Source organism: Scylla paramamosain, unplaced genomic scaffold (genome assembly GCF_035594125.1).
Source record: "Scylla paramamosain isolate STU-SP2022 unplaced genomic scaffold, ASM3559412v1 Contig3, whole genome shotgun sequence".
NCBI lineage: Eukaryota > Metazoa > Arthropoda > Malacostraca > Decapoda > Portunidae > Scylla > Scylla paramamosain.
This window is the reverse complement of record NW_026973668.1, coordinates 3,337,507-3,358,305: the sequence shown is the minus strand read 5'-3', so window position 1 is coordinate 3,358,305 and position 20,799 is coordinate 3,337,507. Positions and strand designations below refer to the sequence as shown.

General features: G+C 46.0%; 1 pseudogene; it reads right to left on the bottom strand.

Annotated features, from left to right (window-relative positions):
* Positions 1-5,774: 5,774 nt before the first annotated feature.
* Positions 5,775-20,799, bottom strand: part of LOC135096163 (glutamate-rich WD repeat-containing protein 1-like) — a 34,230-nt pseudogene continuing 19,205 nt past the window's right edge.

The window sequence follows — 20,799 nt, the reverse complement described above, 5'->3', positions numbered from 1 at the left end:
GCAATTGGTGCAACACCCTACTCGTATTCCTGACCATCTTGGAGATACGCCCAACATTCTTGACCTTTTCCTGACCTCTAATCCTTCTGCTTATGCTGTCACCCTTTCTTCTCCATTGGGCTCCTCCGATCACAATCTCAAATCTTTATCTTGTCCTATCACTCCAATCCCTCCTCAGGATCCCCCTAAGCGAAGGTGCCTCTTGCGTTTTGCCTCTGCTAGTTGGGGGGACCTGAGGAGGTATTTTGCTGATTTTCCTTGGAATGACTACTGCTTCCGTGTCAGAGACCCGTCTTCGCGTGCTGAGCGCATAACAGAGGTGATAGTGTCTGGCATGGAGGCGTACATTCCTCACTCTTTTTCTCGTCCTAAACCTTCTAAACCTTGGTTTAACACAGCTTGTTCTCGTGCTATACATGATAGAGAGGTGGCCCACAAAAGGTACTTAAGCCTTCCATCACCAGAATCTCATGCACTTTATATTTCTGCCCGGAACCATGCCAAGTCTGTTCTCCAACTAGCCAAAAACTCCTTCATTAACAGAAAATGTCAAAACCTTTCAAGATCTAACTCCCCTCGTGATTTCTGGCATGTAGCCAAAAATATCTCCAATAACTTTGCTTCTTCTTCTTTCCCTCCTCTACTTCAACCAGATGGCACCACTGCTATCACATCTATTTCTAAAGCTGAACTCTTTGCTCAAACCTTTGCTAAAAACTCTACCTTGGATGATTCTGGGCTTGTTCCTCCCTCTCCTCCACCCTCTGACTACTTCATGCCACGTATAAAAATTCTTCGCAATGATGTTTTCCATGCCCTCGCTGGCCTAAACCCTCGGAAGGCTTATGGACCTGATGGGGTCCCTCCTATTGTTCTCCGAAACTGTGCCTCCGTGCTTGCACCTTGCCTAGTCAAACTCTTTCAGCTCTGTCTGTCAACATCTACCTTTCCTTCTTGCTGGAAGTTTGCCTACATTCAACCTGTTCCTAAAAAGGGTGACCGCTCTAATCCCTCAAACTACCGTCCTATTGCTTTAATTTCCTGCTTATCTAAAGTTTTTGAATCTATACTCAACAGGAAGATTCTTAAACATCTATCACTTCACAACCTTCTATCTGATCGCCAGTATGGGTTCCGTCAAGGCCGCTCTACTGGTGATCTTCTGGCTTTCCTTACTGAGTCTTGGTCATCCTCTTTTAGAGACTTTGGTGAAACTTTTGCTGTTGCCTTGGACATATCAAAAGCTTTTGATAGAGTCTGGCACAAAGCTTTGATTTCCAAACTACCCTCCTATGGTTTCTGTCCTTCTCTCTGTAACTTCATCTCAAGTTTCCTTTCTGACCGTTCTGTTGCTGCTGTGGTAGACGGTCACTGTTCTTCTCCTAAATCTATTAACAGTGGTGTTCCTCAGGGTTCTGTCCTGTCACCCACTCTCTTCTTATTATTCATTAATGATCTTCTAAACCAAACTTCTTGTCCTACCCACTCCTATGCTGATGATACCACCCTGCACTTTTCCACGTCTTTTCATAGACGTCCAACCCTTCAGGAGGTAAACATATCACGCAGGGAAGCCACAGAACGCCTGACTTCTGATCTTTCTAAAATTTCTGATTGGGGCAGAGCAAACTTGGTATTGTTCAATGCCTCAAAAACTCAATTCCTCCATCTATCAACTCGACACAACCTTCCAGACAACTATCCCCTCTTCTTCAATGACACTCAACTGTCCCCCTCTTCTACACTGAACATCCTCGGTCTGTCCTTTACTTATAATCTGAACTGGAAACTTCACATCTCATCTCTAGCTAAAACAGCTTCTATGAAGTTAGGTGTTCTGAGACGTCTCCGCCAGTTTTTCTCACCCCCCCAGCTGCTAACTCTGTACAAGGGCCTTATCCGTCCATGTATGGAGTATGCTTCACATGTCTGGGGGGGTTCCACTTATACTGCTCTTCTAGACAGGGTGGAATCAAAAGCTTTTCGTCTCATCAACTCCTCTCCTCTAACTGACTGTCTTCAGCCCCTCTCTCACTGCCACAATGTTGCATATCTAGCTGTCTTCTACCACTATTTTCATGCCAACTGCTCTTCTGATCTTGCTAACTGCATGCCTCCCCTCCTTCCATGGCCTCGCTGCACAAGACTTTCTTGTTTCTCTCACCCCTATTCTGTCCACCTCTCTAATGCAAGAGTTAACCAGTATTCTCAATCATTCATCCCTTTCTCTGGTAAACTCTGGAACTCCCTGCCTGCTTCTGTATTTCCACCTTCCTATGACGAATTTCTTCAAGAGGGAGGTTTCAAGACACTTATCCACCAATTTTTGACCACTGCTTTGACCATTTTATGGGATTGGCATTTCAGTGGGCATTTTTTTTATTAGATTTTTGTTGTCCTTGGCCAGTATCCTTCTACATAAAAAAACACACACACACACACACACACACACACACACACACACACACACACACACACACACACACACACACACACACACACACACACACACACACACACACACACACAGCCCTGTCAGCTCCTGGTGGAAAGTAGCAGCAATAATAATAACACAATAACAACACCTAACAACATAACAAGTAGTGATGATGATGATAAAGGCCACATCCACACAACCAAACACTGCCAGATAGGGACTCACCCCCACTCCCTCTCACAACCAAGAAAGAGAGAGAGGCACACACAGTCTTGGCTCCTACTCCCTCTCCCTCTTACAACCAGGAGAGAGAGAGAGAGAGGTACATGCACTTCTGGATGATCAAATACTAGTTTCCTGGGCTCTGGTCTTGCCTCTCTGCAGCGGTGGTGGACCAGCCTGAACACCCCTGGGCCTGCATTCATCGGCTTCCCCGTGGTGGTGCTGTTACTCACACCCTCGATAGGGTTGCTCTGGCAGTGGTAGCCGCATCAAACAGGCAGTCTGCGGTCTTCTCAAACTATGTGAGGTTAGGTGGCTGGAGGGATGGAGGTCTGGTTAAGTTAGGTGATTGGAGAGAGGGAGGGAGGGAGGGAGGGAGGGAGGGAGGGAGGGAGGGAGGGAGTGACTGACTGACTGACTGACTAACTGGGTGGGTGGGTTAATGAGGGAGAAGGATTAACTGACTGGCTGGCTGAGTGAGTGAGTGAGTGACTGAGTGACTGACTGACTGACTGACTGATTGGTTGAGTGAGTGAGTGAGTGAGTGAGTAAGTGACTGACTGACTGACTGATTGACTGGTTGAGTGAGTGAGTGACTGACTGACTGATTGACTGGTTGAGTGATTGACTAACTGACTGATTGACTGGTTGAGTGAGCGAGTGAGTGAGTGAGTGACTGACTGACTGACTGACTGACTGACTGACTGACTGACTGACTGACTGACTGACTGACTGACTGACTGACTGACTGACTAACTAACTGGTTGAATGAGTGAGTGAGTGACTGACTGACTGACTGACTGGTTGAGTGAGTGAGTGAGTGACTGACTGACTGACTGGTTGAGTGAGTGTGAGTGACTGACTGGTTGAGTGAGTGAGTGACTGACTGACTGACTGACTGACTGGTTGAGTGAGTGAATAAGCGAGTGAACGGCTAGAAGGAGAGATGAAGGGAGGGATGGTTGGACTGATCTGAGTTAGGGAGTGACTGGCTGACTGATTGAATAGCTGGCTGATTAGACTGAAGCTCTCACTCAACCACTCACTGACTAGACTATATGCCATACCTCACCCATCACCCACACACACACACACACACACACACACACACACACACACACACACACACACACACACACACACACACACACACACACACACACACACACACACACACCAAGGCAGGCATCAACACACTCATCTTGGACAGGCTGTGACGTGCTGTCCCCAAGACCTGGCCCCTGCACGTCAACAAGTCCGCCAGTAACGTGACACACCACTTGTCCACGCTTGGTCCATGTGTTTTCATAGTTACAGTGATCTCGTGGGTGACAATGCCCCTCGCTGCCTCGCTGCCCAGACGGGCGAACACTTCACAGGAGTTGTTGGAGGTGTAGCGAGTCCCGTCCACACCGCGGGTTGCCCTTGCCTCCCTCGGGTCGTCTCCTTCTACGGGTTTGTGTTTCTGCTTTCCTCCTGGCCCAGCGTTGCTCTGCAAAGTAATGGGCAACCTAAGGATCTGTGGTGTTGCTATGGGGTATTTCAAGGGTGTTGTGGCAATGGGGATATGTTACGGGTGTAGGGGGTGTTTTTGTCCTGCATTGGGTGTGCATTGTGGTGTTTTAAGGCTGTGATTTGTGGTGTTGTGGTGTGTTGGGGTGTTTAAGGGGTGCTGGTGGTGGTGTGTAGTGGAGGGTGTGTTGAGGAGTGTTAGTGTGTGTTTGTGTGTGTGTTTATAATGTTTTCTCAGTTTTCTCAGGTTTTGCAAGTGTTTTAGAAGACTTTTCCAGTGTTAGACAGTGAAGGACAGTGTGTCAGGCTAGGCTAGATTAGGATAAACTTACACCACCACACATTTGGTCAGTTAGGTTAGGTTACGTTAGATTAGATCAGATTAAACTTGCACACCACCACAAACCTGGTCAGTTAAGTTAAGCTAGGTTACATTAGATTAGGTCAGGTTAAACTTGCACACCACCACCACCACCACCACCAGCACACACCTGGTTGATGACGGCACGGCTGGCGGAGGGGAGGCCCTTGATGATGATCCTGGTGATGTGCTGGCAGAGGTGCTGCAGGTGGTAGTACATGGCACAGCTCCTGATGCCCAACAGCCACATGGTGATGATGGTGTCTGGCTCCACCCGCACATCCCCGTCCTTCACCTGGGAGGGAGAGGGGAAGGGATGAGACACACACGGAGGGGGAAAGAGAAGGAAAAGGAAAGAAATATACAGGAAAACAAGAAAAATATATAAAAATGTGACAGGAAACATGCAAAGCTCAATGGAAACACACATGGAAGGAAAAAACAAGGAAAAGAAGAGAAATATATAAAAATGTGACAGCAAATATGCAAAACTGAGGAAACACACATATGGAAGGGAAAAACAAAGAAAAGAGACAAATATGCAAAAGAAGAGAAATATACAAAAATCTGACAGGAAACATGCAAAACTCGATGGAAAAATAGAAATGGAAGGGAAAATGGAAGGAAAGAAGAGAAATATGCTGGAAAAAAAGAGAAATATGCTGAAAACTGAGTGAAAACAAGCAAGACTCAATGCAAACACAGGAATGGAAGGGAAATCAGAAGGAAAAGAAGAAAAATATACAAAAAAAAAAGACAAAAAAAAAACAGAACTCAATGAAAACACACAAAGTCAACTGAAACATGCAAATGGAGAGGAAAGAAGAAAAAAAGAAGAAATTTGTACAGAAAAGGAAAATATGCTAAACCTAATGAAAACATGACAAAACCACACACACACACACACACACACACACACACACACACACACACACACACACACACACACACACACACCAGAACAACCCAAAAATAACCCCAAAAACCCACAAACTAACCCCAAAACACATCCTTAAACACCCAAACCCCAAGAAAACATCAATAACCTCAAAAACAAACACCCACAAAAAACCCACAAACTTCCACAAAAACCCAAACAAGCCCAAAACAAACCTAAAAATATCAAAACCACCCAAAGGATCCTAAAATACCACCCAAACACTCCCAAACACCCCAAAAAGACCCCCAACACAATAACAACCCCACAAGCACCCTCCACACCCCCACCACCTTTAGCTTGGACGTACAGATGGCGTGCTAGGTGGAATGTGCGTCACCCTCCAACTTGAACAGCCTGACGCGATCCACGGGCAACCTGAGGAGAGGGAAGCAGTGGTGAGGCAGGAACACCTCCACACACCTCCCCCAGCAGTGTCTTCTTGCTGTGCCCCTTCACCCGCTGTGCCTTCTCTGGGTCCCTGTCCTTCAACTTGGCTGTCAGTGATGTGGAAATCCTGTGAGATCAGTTGATTTCCAGAATGCTGCAGGAGAGAGGAGTGTGTGTGCTGCAGGAGAGGAGTGTGTGTGTGTGTTGTTTCAAGGGTGCTGTGAGAGAGAGAGAGAAAGAGAGAGAGAGAGAGTTGTGAGGTGGTGAGGAACAGGTGTGTGTGTTTTAACTCATAACAAAACTCTCCATCTCTTCCTTCACCTAATCTAACAAAATCTTCTTTCTTCTGTTAACTCTTCACTTACTTATTCTTTTCCTATCCACTTCTCACAAAACCTTACCTCCTCCTCCTCCTCCTCCTAACTAGACCTAACCTAACCTAACCAAACTGATTCTTACACTCTCACACACTCTGTTTCTTTCTGCCCATCCTCCTACAAGACAAACTGCTGAACTACACCCGTTAACTCGTCACCAGCTTGGCCTGGTCCTCCTCCTCCTCTAATTCAAGGAGACCGACTGAGTTATTTTCCATTTGTGTTCTTTTGTCAGCACCTCACTCCTTTGGGCAAGGCAAGACTTCCTCTTACCCACCGTGGGGAAAGAGACTAAAAAGTGAGGAGTGAGTGAACACTAGGCGGTGCAGGAGTTGATGAAAGAGAGCATCACAAACTGCCTCCCTCTCTCAGCGTGTACAATGAGCACTGAGCCTCTTCCTCGGCCCCACTCTGCCAGGCGGCAAGAGAAAACTTCCGCGCTCCACCATGAGGAAAGCTGTTCCTCGTAAACTTTCTTACCTTTTTTTTTAACGAATACTTTCTACAACCATCTCCCGCCTACAGCGACCCTGACTGAGTGTGAACGGGAGGCATTGATATGGCAGTTTAAACGTGTATGACGAATTATTGGGTGCGCTCTGTGAAGTACTAGGCCCAAGGATGTCACAAGATAATTTTTGCATTTTTCATTTTTTTCCAGATTTCCAAGTCAGTCAGTCCCCTTAACCTAAGCTAGCCTAACCTAACCTAACCAAACATAATCTAATCTTTCTCCTCTCAACTACTGACAAACTTATTTCTCCTCTCAAATGCACACAAACCTAATCTATTTCTCCTCTTAATTCTTCAGAAACACTGTCTGTTCCTCCTCCTAACCTAACTAAACCTAACCTCCTTCTCCTCCACCTCATAAACTGACCAAACAAAAACAAACCTTTCAAACTCCTCACAAACTTAGCAGTATCTCCTCATAGCCTAGCCTAGCCTCACCAAACTCCTCACAAACTTAGCAGTACCTCCTCCCAGCCTAGCCTAGCCTCACCAAACTCCTCACAAACTTAACTCCTTCCAGTTGTGCCTAACCTCACCAAACCTCACAAACCTAACCTACCCTCACTGAATCTCTTAAACCTCTCACAAACCTGACAGCACCACCTCCTAGCCTCACCTACTTTGACTACTTAACTTCCAAAGTGGAGCACATTCTGACCCTCTTCTCTTTTGCATAGATCTCCATTCTTGGAGACCTCAATGTTCACCACCAGCTTTGGCTTTCCTCTCCCTTCACTGACCATCCTGGTGAACTAGCCTTCAACTTTGCTATCCTCCATGACCTAGAGCAATTGGTGCAACACCCTACTCGTATTCCTGACCGTCTTGGAGATACGCCCAACATTCTTGACCTTTTCCTGACCTCTAATCCTTCTGCTTATGCTGTCACCCTTTCTTCTCCGTTGGGCTCCTCCGATCACAATCTCATATCTGTATCTTGTCCTATCGCTCCAATCCCTCCTCAGGATCCCCCTAAGCGAAGGTGCCTCTGGCGTTTTGCCTCTGCTAGTTGGGGGACATGAGGAGGTATTTTGCTGATTTTCCTTGGAATGACTACTGCTTCCGTGTCAGAGACCCGTCTTTGTGTGCTGAGCGCATAACAGAGGTGATAGTGTCTGGCATGGAGGCGTACATTCCTCACCCTTTTTCTCGACCTAAACCTTCCAAACCTTGGTTTAACACAACTTGTTCTCGTGCTATACATGATAGAGAGGTGGCCCACAAAAGGTACTTAAGCCTTCCATCACCAGAATCTCATGCACTTTATATTTCTGCCTGGAACCATGCCAAGCCTGTTATCCAACTAGCCAAAACTCCTTCATTAATAGAAAGTGTCAAAACCTCTCAAGATCTAACTCCCCTCATGACTACTGGCATCTAGCCAAAAATGTCTTCAATAACTTTGCTTCTTCTTCTTTCCCTCCTTTATTTCAACCAGATGGCACCACTGCTATCACATCTATTTCTAAAGCTGAACTCTTCGCTCAAATCTTTGCTAAAAGCTCTACCTTGGACGATTCTGGGCTTGTTCCTCCCTCTCCTCCACCCTCTGACTACTTCATGCCACCTATTAAAATTCTTCGCAATGATGTTTTCCATGCCCTCGCTGGCCTAAACCCTCGGAAGGCTTATGGACCTGATGGGGTCCCTCCTATTGTTCTCCGAAACTGTGCCTCCGTGCTTGCACCTTGCCTAGTCAAACTCTTTCAGCTCTGTCTGTCAACATCTACCTTTCCTTCTTGCTGGAAGTCTGCCTACATTCAACCCGTTCCTAAAAAGGGTGACCGTTCTAATCCCTCAAACTACCGTCCTATTGCTTTAATTTCTATCTGATCGCCAGTATGGGTTCCGTCAACGCCGGTCCACTGGTGATCTTCTGGCTTTCCTTACCGAGTCTTGGTCGTCCTCTTTTACAGATTTTGGTGAAACTTTTGCTGTTGTCTTGGACATATCAAAAGCTTCTGATAGAGTCTGGCACAAAGCTCTGATTTCCAAACTACCCTCCTACGGCTTCTATCCTTCTCTCTGTAACTTCGTCTCAAGTTTCCTTTCTGACCATTCTATTGCTGTTGTGGTAGACGGTCACTGTTCTTCTCCTAAATCTATTAACAATGGTGTCCCTCAGGGTTCTGTCCTGTCACCCACTCTCTTCTTATTATTCATTAATGATCTTCTAAAGCAAACTTCTTGTCCTATCCACTCCTACGCTGATGATACCACCCTGCACTTTTCCACATCTTTTCATAGACAACCAACCCTTCAGGAAGTAAACATTTCATGCAGGGAAGCCACAGAACGCTTGACTTCTGATCTTTCTAAAATTTGTGATTGGGGCAGAGCAAACTTGGTATTGTTCAATGCCTCAAAAACTCAATTCCTCCATCTATCAACTCGACACAACCTTCCAGACAACTATCCCCTCTTCTTCAATGACACTCAACTGTCCACCTCTTCTACACTGAACATCCTCGGTCTGTCCTTTAGTTATAATCTGAACTGGAAACTTCACATCTCATCTCTAGCTAAAAAAGCTTCTACAAAGTTAGGCGTTCTGAGACGTTTCCGCCAGTTTTTTCTCACCCAGCAGCTGCTAACTCTGTACAAGGGCCTTATCTGTCAATGTGTGGAGTATGCTTCACACGTCTGGGGGGGGTTCCACTCATACTGCTCTTCTAGACAGGGTGGAATCAAAAAAGCTTTTTGTCTCATCAACTCCTCTCCTCTGACTGACTGTCTTCAGCCTCTCTCTCATCACCACAATGCTGCATCTCTAGCTGTCTTCTATCGCTATTTTCATGCTAAATGCTCTTCTAATCCTGCTAACTGCATGCCTCCTCCCCTCCCACGGCCTTGGTGCACAAGACTTTCTTCTTTTTCTCACCCCTATTCTGTCCACCTCTCTAACGCAAGAGTTAACCAGTATTCTCAATCATTCATCTCTTTCTCTGGTAAACTCTGGAACTCCCTGCCTGCTTCTGTATTTCCACCTTCCTATGACTTGAATTCTTTCAAAAGGGAGGTTTCAAGACACTTATCCTTCAATTTTTGACTACCACTTTGGACCCTTTTATGGGACTGGCATTTCAGTGGGCATTTTTATTTTTCTATTGGATTTTTGTTGCCCTTGGCCAGTGTCCCTTGTAAAAAAAAAAAAAAAAAAAAAAAAAAGAACACCTCACCAAACCAAGCCACACCTCTTCAAAGCTGTCCCACACTCCTACAAACCACAAGCCCCCACACAAGCCTACCACCACCACCACCACCATCGCCACCACCACCACCATCGCCACCACCACCACCACCACCACCTCCTAGCCTCACGTCACCTCACCAAACCAGGCCACACCTCTTCAAAGCTGTCCCACACCCCTACAAACCACAAGCCCCAATACAAACCCCAACAGCCTAGGGACCCTCACTGCGGCACCCCAGAGTTGTGTTCACAGCAGCCACCCCGGCAGAATGGAAGGCCTTGAGTGCCATTCAAGTGCCAGGCTCCCCAATGCTCCGGGCACACGGGGACTCACCACCGTGCCAGGCTCCACCGCGGTCCAGGCAAGAAGTTGAGTAAAGGCAAGGTGCTTAGGTGTGCTTCCCACCTGCCACCTGGACTAAGGGCATGGCAGTGGTGGTGGTGGTGTGATGGTGGGTGAGGCTGGATTGGATCTGTGTGTGGTAGGGTCAGTGTGAGTGAGTAAACACACAATAACACACACCACAAGCACCACAAAACACACTTTCCTGCCCCAACACACACTGAGCAATACAACACCCCAGCAACACTCTGCCACACCAAAAACACACCCAGTAAAGTGGAAGGCCCTCAGTGCCATCTATTTGTTTCACCATTTCTCTCCTACACACACACACACACACACACACACACACACACACACACACACACACACACACACACACACACACACACATATAGTGTAGTGGTTAGCACGCTCGGCTCACAACCAAGAAGGCTCGGGTTGGAATCCCAGGTGTGGCGAGGCAAATGGGTGAGTCTCTTAAAGTGCAGCCCCTGTTCACCTGGCAGCAAGTAGGCAGGGAATGTGAGCCGAGGGTTGTTGCCTCGCTGTCCCGGCGTGTGGTGTGTCAGTGGTCTCAGTCCTGCCCAAAGATCGGTCACTATGAGCTCTGAGCTCTTTCCGTAGGGGAATGGCTGACTGGCTGACTGCCACACAACTGCCTAGGTGAAGCACACACTGGCACTGGTGATGATAAATATGATCTGTGGCTGAGAAACAGAAGTGACAAGGGAGGAGGGGGAGTGACAATTCTGACTAAAAAATGTGTCAAAATGGTGAAGGTAATGAAAAGTGAAGACAATTCTGAAATTGTACAAGTAAATAGAAGTGGAAATGAAAGGATAACGAATTATGTGGGAGTGTATGTGCCACCTGTGACCAATGCTTGGAGAAAAGAAGAGCACAAAGAGATGTTGGTGGATATGTTAAAAGGTCTTGAAAAGGTAGTGATGGAAAGTAGTGATATAGTTATTGTTGGTGATTTTAACTGTAAGGAGATAAATTGTGAGACATTGACAACTAGGGGATGTGACAGCTCATGGAGTAACAGACTGTTAAACTGGGCGGTGGAGAACTTGATGACTCAGTGGGTTGATTGTGATGCCAGATTTAGTGGAGGAGATAAACCACCAACACTTCATTTAGTGTTTGCCAAGGACATGGAAATTATTCAAACTATACACTGTGATAGCCCTCCAGGTAAAAGTGATCAGGTGTTCATGCAATTTCATTTGAAGAATGGACAAGTAATCCTTGATCAAAATTATAAAGTGAAAAGATTTAAATATAGTAAAGCCCACCTGGAAAGATTAAGAAAGCACTCTGCTGCCGCGGACCAGAAAGACTCCCAAGACGCGGGAGGCGTTCGGGAAGAGCTGCACGAGTTGACGAGGACGCGCGGCTGCGGTGCGGAGAAATCTGTGCCCAAAGGAGGAGCAGGATGTAGAAAGGGTAAAGAATGGTTCAATACAAAATGCAAAGAGGCTACAAATTGTGAGTGAAATGCTTGCAACGGACGGAAGAGGAGGAAGACTGAGAGCAGACGGGAGGAATGCACCGAAGCCAGAGACAAGTACGTCGAGACGACGAGAACGGAGAACTACAAAAGAGATGCAACAGATAAGCGTACAAATGAAGCCAAACTGTTCTTTAGACATATTACTGGGAAGATGAAGAAGAAGGAGGGTGTATCCAGACTGAAAGTTGAAGGAAGAGTCTGGGAGGACGCACAGGACGTGGCGGAGGCGGGGAACAGTAGTTTCAGATCGGTATTTACTGTGGAAGGGCTTTGATGCTGGAAGGGATGAGTTGGTGAGGAATATACTAAGTACAGTCCCAGTCAGTTATGAGGAAATACTTAAGATGAAGGAACAACTTGATGTAAATAAAGCAACTGGTCCAGATGGAGTGTCAAACTGGATATTGAAGGAATGCACAGAACAACTGGCTGATAAAATTCACAGTCTGGTGGTGACATCACTACCACAGGGAAGAGTGCCAAAAGATTGCAACACACCAAATATTACACCAATATTCAAAGGAGGAAACAAGGAAAACCCAATAAATTAAACACCAGTGTCCTTGACAGAGACACAGAGAGAATCTCACACACACATACACACACACACACACACACACACACACACACACACACACACACACACACACACACACACACACACACACACACACACACACCTGACCCCTGAGAGACACATTAGCAAAATTACAGGAGAAACTTATAACTTGTTGAGAAGAATAAGGCAGGCCTTTGCATACATGGATGAAGAGATGGTCAGGAAGATGATTGTGGCACTGATAAGACCTAGACTTGAATATGCAGCAGTAGTGTGGTCGCCATACAAGAAAAAGGACATAAGGAAGTTGGAGAGAGTTCAGAGAGCAGCTACGAAGATGGTACCAATTATCAGGGACTTGTCACATGAAGAGAGACTGGCAAGGATACAGCTACCAACGTTGGAAAAGAGGAGAGAAAGGGGAGACTTGATTGCGATACATAAAGCATATGAGGGAGTAGAGGAGGTGGACCGGAGCAACTTGATGGTCTGGGATACACGGGACACTAGAGGACATGGAAAGAGGCTGAAGAGGAGTGCTTGTAGAAGAGACGTGAAAAAGTACAGTTTGCCATATAGAAGTGTTGATGTATGGAACAGTCTGGATGAGGAGATAGTAAATGCAGAAAGTATACATGGATTCAAGGCTAAGTTGGATATTAAAAGATATGGAGATGGGACAGAACCAGCATACCTCTTTTCTTATAAAGCACAAATAAGTAAACACACACACCTTCATTTTTCACCCTCTCTTTCCTTTCTTCACTACTTCCTCGTTCCTGTCCCTCCCTCTCTAACCCCCTCTCACACACACACACACACACCCACATCCACACCCCTCCCCTCTCTCCCCCTCACCCCCACACACCCCAGCAGCTGATGGTCTTAAAGATATTGAAGCCGCTGTGAGCCGTGGACACCAGCATGCCAAGGATCTGAGGGTGCCAGTGTAACTCCTTCACCTCCTGCTGGCCGTGATGCACGAACAGCAGCTGCTCTGGCACATCCTGGTAGGGAGGAGGGTGTTAAGTTAGGTTAGGTTAAGTTTGATTAGGTTAGGTTAAGTTTGGGTTAGGTTAGATTAGGTTAAGTTTGGATTAGGTTAGGTTATGTTTGGGTTAGGTTAAGTTTGGTAAGATTATTCTTTCTCATCTTTCTTTTCTTCATATCTCTATTGGTTTTAATTAATAATCCTCTTGTACTGTTTCTGCACTCCTCCTTTCCTTGGTTCCTTCCTTCCTTGCCTCTGTCACCTCATAATGTCTATCCAGTCCTTTCTTTCCTTCCCTCCTTCACTCCTCGTCTCCTGTCTGACCTCAGTTGATGGCCAGCCACCACCACGGCACCACCTCTTCCCCTCCAACACTGACACACACCTGCACATTGTTTTGTAGCCTCCTGGAGTGTTGATATGCAGGAAAAGAAACAAAAACAACAAAACAACAAAAAGAAAAAAAGTACACACACACACCAACTACAACCTAACTATATTGAACTTCATCCTAACTTAACCAAACCAAACCTAGCTTAACTTAACCTAAACAAACCTAACTATATTGAACTTCATCCTAACTTAACCAAACCAAACCTAGCTTAACTTAACCTAAACAAACCTAACAATATTGAACTTCATCCTAGCTTAACCAAACCAAACCTAGCTTAACTTAACCTAAACAAACCTAACAATCTAACCTAACCTAGCTTAACTACTACTACTTTTTTTTTTTTTTTTTTTTTTTATGTAGGAAGGATACTGGCCAAGGGCAACAAAAATCTAATAAAAAAAAAATGCCCACTGAAATGCCAGTCCCTTAAAAGGGTCAAAGCAGTGGTCAAAAATTGGTGGATAAGTGTCTTGAAACCTCCCTCTTGAAGGAATTCAAGTCATAGGAAGGTGGAAATACAGAAGCAGGCAAGGAGTTCCAGAGTTTACCAGTGAAAGGGATGAATGATTGAGAATACTGGTTAACTCTTGCGTTAGAGAGGTGGACAGAATAGGAGTGAGAGAAAGAAGAAAGTCTTGTGCAGCGAGGCCGCGGAAGGAGGGGAGGCATGCAGTTAGCAAGATCAGAAGAGCAGTTAGCATGAAAATAGCGGTAGAAGACAGCTAGAGATGCAACATTGCGGCGGTGAGAGAGAGGCTGAAGACAGTCAGTTAGAGGAGAGGAGTTGATGAGACGAAAAGCTTTTGATTCCACCCTGTCTAGAACAGCAGTATGAGTGGAACCCCCCAGACATGTGAAGCATACTCCATACATGGACGGATAAGGCCCTTGTACAGAGTTAGCAGCTGGGAGGGTGAGAAAAACTGGCGGAGACGTCTCAGAACACCTAACTTCATAGAAGCTGTTTTAGCTAGAGATGAGATGTGAAGTTTCCAGTTCAGATTATAAGTAAAGGACAGACCGAGGATGTTCAGTGTAGAAGAGGGGGACAGTTGAGTGTCATTGAAGAAGAGGGGATAGTTGTCTGGAAGATTGTGTCGAGTTGATAGATGGAGGAATTGAGTTTTTGAGGCATTGAACAATACCAAGTTTGCTCTGCCCCAATCAGAAATTTTAGAAAGATCAGAAGTGAGGCATTCTGTGGCTTCCCTGCGTGATATGTTTACCTCCTGAAGGGTTGGACGTCTATGAAAAGACGTGGAAAAGTGCAGGGTGGTATCATCAGCATAGGAGTGGATAGGACAAGAAGTTTGGTTTAGAAGATCATTAATGAATAATAAGAAGAGAGTGGGTGACAGGACAGAACCCTGAGGAACACCACTGTTAATAGATTTAGGAGAAGAACAGTGACCGTCTACCACAGCAGCAATAGAACGGTCAGAAAGGAAACTTGAGATGAAGTTACAGAGAGAAGGATAGAAACCGTAGGAGGGTAGTTTGGAAATCAAAGCTTTGTGCCAGACTCTATCAAAGGCTTTTGATATGTCCAAGGCAACAGCAAAAGTTTCACCAAAGTCTCTAAAAGAGGATGACCAAGACTCAGTAAGGAAAGCCAGAAGATCACCAGTAGAGCGGCCTTGACGGAACCCATACTGGCGATCAGATAGAAGGTTGTGAAGTGATAGATGTTTAAGAATCTTCCTGTTGAGGATAGATTCAAAAACTTTAGATAAGCAGGAAATTAAAGCAATAGGACGGTAGTTTGAGGGATTAGAGCGGTCACCCTTTTTAGGAACAGGTTGAATGTAGGCAAACTTCCAGCAAGAAGGAAAGGTAGATGTTGACAGACAGAGCTGAAAGAGTTTGACTAGGCAAGGTGCAAGCACGGAGGCACAGTTTCGGAGAACAATAGGAGGGACCCCATCAGGTCCATAAGCCTTCTGAAGGTTTAGGCCAGCGAGGGCATGGAAAACATCATTACGAAGAATTTTAATACGAGGCATGAAGTAGTCAGAGGGTGGAGGAGAGGGAGGAACAAGCCCAGAATCGTCCAAGGTAGAGTTTTTAGCAAAGGTTTGAGCAAAGAGTTCAGCTTTAGAAATAGATGTGATAGCAGTGGTGCCATCTGGTTGAAGTAGAGGAGGGAAAGAAGAAGAAGCAAAGTTATTGGAGATATTTTTGGCTAGATGCCAGAAATCACGAGGGGAGTTAGATCTTGAAAGGTTTTGACATTTTCTGTTAATGAAGGAGTTTTTGGCTAGTTGGAGAACAGACTTGGCATGGTTCCGGGCAGAAATATAAAGTGCATGAGATTCTGGTGAAGGAAGGCTTAAGTACCTTTTGTGGGCCACCTCTCTATCATGTATAGCACGAGAACAAGCTGTGTTAAACCAAGGTTTAGAAGGTTTAGGACGAGAAAAAGAGTGAGGAATGTACGCCTCCATGCCAGACACTATCACCTCTGTTATGTGCTCAGCACACAAAGACGGGTCTCTGACACGGAAGCAGTAGTCATTCCAAGGAAAATCAGCAAAATACCGCCTCAGGTCCCCCCAACTAGCAGAGGCAAAACGCCAGAGGCACCTTCGCTTAGGGGGATCCTGAGGAGGGATTGGAGTGATAGGACAAGATACAGATATGAGATTGTGATCGGAGGAGCCCAACGGAGAAGAAAGGGTGACAGCATAAGCAGAAGGATTAGAGGTCAGGAAAAGGTCAAGAATGTTGGGCGTATCTCCAAGACGGTCAGGAATACGAGTAGGGTGTTGCACCAATTGCTCTAGGTCATGGAGGATAGCAAAGTTGTAGGCTAGTTCACCAGGATGGTCAGTGAAGGGAGAGGAAAGCCAAAGCTGGTGGTGAACATTGAAGTCTCCAAGAATGGAGATCTCTGCAAAAGGGAAGAGGGTCAGAATGTGCTCCACTTTGGAAGTTAAGTAGTCAAAGAATTTCTTATAGTCAGAGGAGTTAGGAGAGAGGTATACAGCACAGATAAATTTAGTATGAGAATGACTCTGTAGTCGTAGCCAGATGGTGGAAAACTCGGAAGATTCAAGAGCATGGGCACGAGAGCAGGTTAAGTCATTGCGCACATAAACGCAGCATCCAGCTTTGGATCGAAGATGAGGATAGAGAAAGTAGGAGGGAACAGAAAAGGGGCTACTGTCAGTTGCCTCAGACACCTGAGTTTCAGTGAGGAAAAGAAGATGAGGTTTAGAAGAGGAGAGGTGGTGTTCTACAGATTGAAAATTAGATCTTAGACCGCGAATGTTGCAGAAGTTAATGAAGAAAAAGTTGAGGGGGGTGTCAAGACACTTAGGGTCGTCAACGGAAAGGCAGTCCGACCTGGGGACATTTATGGTCCCCTCCCCAGATGGGGACTCCGAGGCTGGTGTAGGAGTCGCCATAATTTTAAAATTTTTTGAGTGAAGGGTGTGTGTGTTATTAGGTGCTTGTAGTTTTGTGTGGAGGAAGAGAGTTGTCTTTAGAGGGCAGGCTGTGACTACCCCCTTGTGTTATGAGACACAAAGGGAAACGTTCAGTGAGGTCACAGCTGGGTTTAATGATAAGTTCACAGCACCCCCTGAACAGTGCTTTAGACCTCACTGGGAGTAATTATCGTTTCGGCAGGTGTCTACTGCCTCCTCCTATAAAAGAGGAGAGGAGGAGAGGAGGAGTTACTACTACTACTACAAGTACTACTACTAGTATGACTACCACTACCACTACTACAACCTCACCTCCTCCTCCTCCTCTGCTTTCCTCTCCTCTCCTCTCCTCTCCATCCCACCACCACCACCACCACAACCACCACCCACCTCCCCCTCCTTGACTGCCTCCCTCTCCACAGCCAGGTCCCACTGCAAGATGGCGTCATCCTCCCCCCCGCTGGCCAGCATGGAGCCTTTGCTGGGGTGCCACCCTACGGTGCTGACCAGCGCTGAATGGTGCTTCAGCTCTGCCACAGCACCACTGCCGCCCTGTGTGGTTAGGTTAGGTTAAGTTTGGTTAGGTTACATTTAGTTAGGTTGGTTAGGTTAAGTTAGGTTAATTAGGTTAGGTTAGGTTATAAAGGAGGAGGAAGAACAGAAGGAAGAGGAGGAGGAAGGGAAGAAAAGAACAAAAAAGATGAAAGAAAATAAACTAGGAAATATATAACAAAATAACATAAAAAAAGGAAAACAAACAAACAAACACACACACACACACACACACACACACACACACACACACACACACACACACACACACACACACACACACACACACACACACACACACACACACAAATGAAAGAAGAAGAAGAAGAAGAGGAAGAGGACAAAAAAAAAGAAAAAAATAGATAAATAAAGATTAAACAAAACACACACACACACACACACACACACACACACACAAGAGCCAACAAGAACCCAGACTACTCACCACTGCAAGCAATCTTGGAGCGACTGCAGACGTGGACGGAGGAGAGCAGGATGACCATCAACCACAGCAAAACTGTGGTGATGCATTTCTGTACCTCCTCTGTACCAGTGCCCCCTCTCCAGCTCACAGTGGGCACTAAACCCCTCCAGGTGGTCCAATGTGCCAAGCTTCTCGGAGTCACGGTGGACGACCAGCTGACCTGGAAGCAGCATGTCGCCAGCACCATAAGATCCGCTACCTACAGGCTGTACGTGCTGCACAGACTCAGGTCGTTGGGGACGCCAACAGACAAGTTAAGGTAGGTGTACCTCACCTTCATCCTCTACAAACTCATGTGTGCCTTCCCAGCGTGGTCCTCCTCCCTCACACACACTCAACAGCTCCAGCTGCAGAGTGTGCAGAAAAGGGCGTGCAGGGTCATCCTTGGCTCTGCCTACACCACCTACGATGAAGCCCTGACCACCCTGAGTCTGTCCAGGCTATCCACCAGGCACCGAGAGGCTCTGGAGAAGTTTGGAAGGGAACTGCTGTATCATCCACATCTCAGACACATGCTGCCGCCTGACGCGCCTCGCCCACTCCGTGCCACCAGACACCACAAGATAATGCCTCTAAAGGCGCCGTGCATGGACCGGTGTACCAGTCTGTATTTCCCCCCGTGTGAGATTCCCCCAGGGGGAATCTCCCCCAGGGGAAAATTTGACCCAGGATAGTATTCCCCCCTCCTGGCCTATATTCCCCCCGACCCCATACACATACACAACCACCAGATCTTCAATAATAAGGGAGGATCCAGGAAGCATGAAGTGAACGTTTACAACTATGGCCATAACTAGTCAACGCATTAATAGTCCGATCCCCGAGTGGCATGCAAGTCACACATGGCACATGCGACGTGCCACGCCACTTCTGTGTGAAAGGTATCATATATTTCCAGATGTTCGTTTCCGCGTGGCATGCCACGTGCGACGTGCCACCTTGGTGTGAAAGCGGCCTAACATAATGAGGCAAACTGGCAAATCACTGAAGCCTAACAATACAGTGATTCAATCATCACGAGACAGGGACTTCAGCATTACAAAAAAAACAAAAAAAAAACAAACAAACAAAGTCAACAACAGGCGATAGGGAGCAGCTGAGTGCCAGATTACTCCGAGCAGTAGTAAGGGTAGCAGCAGGTGTATCTGAACATGGAGGAGTACACCTACCACACATACTTCCAATACCTGGATAGTGGAAAGTACTCTGATGGACTAAACAAAGAAGAAAAACGTGATATTAGAAAGAAGTGCGAGCCCTTTTGTGTTCAAGAGGGATACTTGATGCATAAACAACACAGGAAGGGTGAAGTTCACCTACGCCAAGTGTTAATGAAAGCGGAAGTGAGCAGAGTTATCAAAGCTTGCCATGAAGGGTTTGGGGGAGCACATATGGGGAGAGATAAAACAGTTGGAAAGATAACTGCTAAATATTTTGTTAAAGGCATTAAAGAAATTGTCATTGATTATATTTCAAAATGTGACAAATGCCAGAAAGCAGCCAATAAGCCCTCAATGCAAGCTCCTGAGTTGCATCCAGTGCCTGTTCCAGAAAAAGTGTGGTCGCAGGTGGGAATGGACTTGATTGGACCCTTACCCAAAACAGAAAGAGGACACTGTTACATTGTGGCAATGACCGATTACTTCTCAAAATTCCCAGTTGCTGCACCTTTAAAGCACAAAACTGCAGCAGAGGTGGCCCAGTTCTTTTTAGATGCCATGTGTGACTTTGGTTGTGTTGAAACACTTATTACTGACCAAGGCCGCGAATTTGTAAATCAACTGAATGACATCCTCTGTGAAAAGCTGCAAATTAATCACAAAATTGCTTCACCCTATCACCCTCAAACTAATGGACTGCAGGAAAGATTCAATCAGACACTTGAAAGAGCTCTCATGAAATGCGTCAGTGAAAAGCAAAACGACTGGGATATGCACATAAAAAGAATCCTGTTCGGATATCTCACATCTGTTCATTCCAGCACTGGTGTTGCCCCTTTCACTGCAATGTTTAGGCGAGATCCAGTACTCCCCGTCTACTTAGACACTGGATCACAGGTGAAAGACGGAGCAACGACAGAAGAAACCATTAAAGAGTTAACAGAGAGAGCAGTGTCAGAAAAGAAGGCAGCTGAGGAAAAAATGGCAATCAACATTGCAAAATCTCAAAGTAGACAGAAGAACTATGATAAGAGACATACAGGCAAATCAAGTGAAATAGCTGAGGGCTCATTAGTACTGATGAAAAACAACAAAAATAATCACCGAATGGGAGGAAAATTAGAAACAAAGTACATAGGCCCTTATGAAGTTGTTTCTCTGCAAGGAAAGGGACGTGCAAAACTGAAAAATCTCTCAACAGGCAAAGAACTGAGAAATACATATCACGTGGTAAATTTGAAGCTGTACAAACTTGATGGTGCAAGCGGAGATGGACAAGATCAGGACAACTACCAGGATCAAGAATACACCACGAACAGGAAAAAGCAGGGGCAATCTCAACAAACACTGGATCGAAGTATTTCAGCAAGAGGAAGGACGCTTTTACTCATGTTTGTAGATGAGGAAGTTGCTACAAGAGAGGAAAT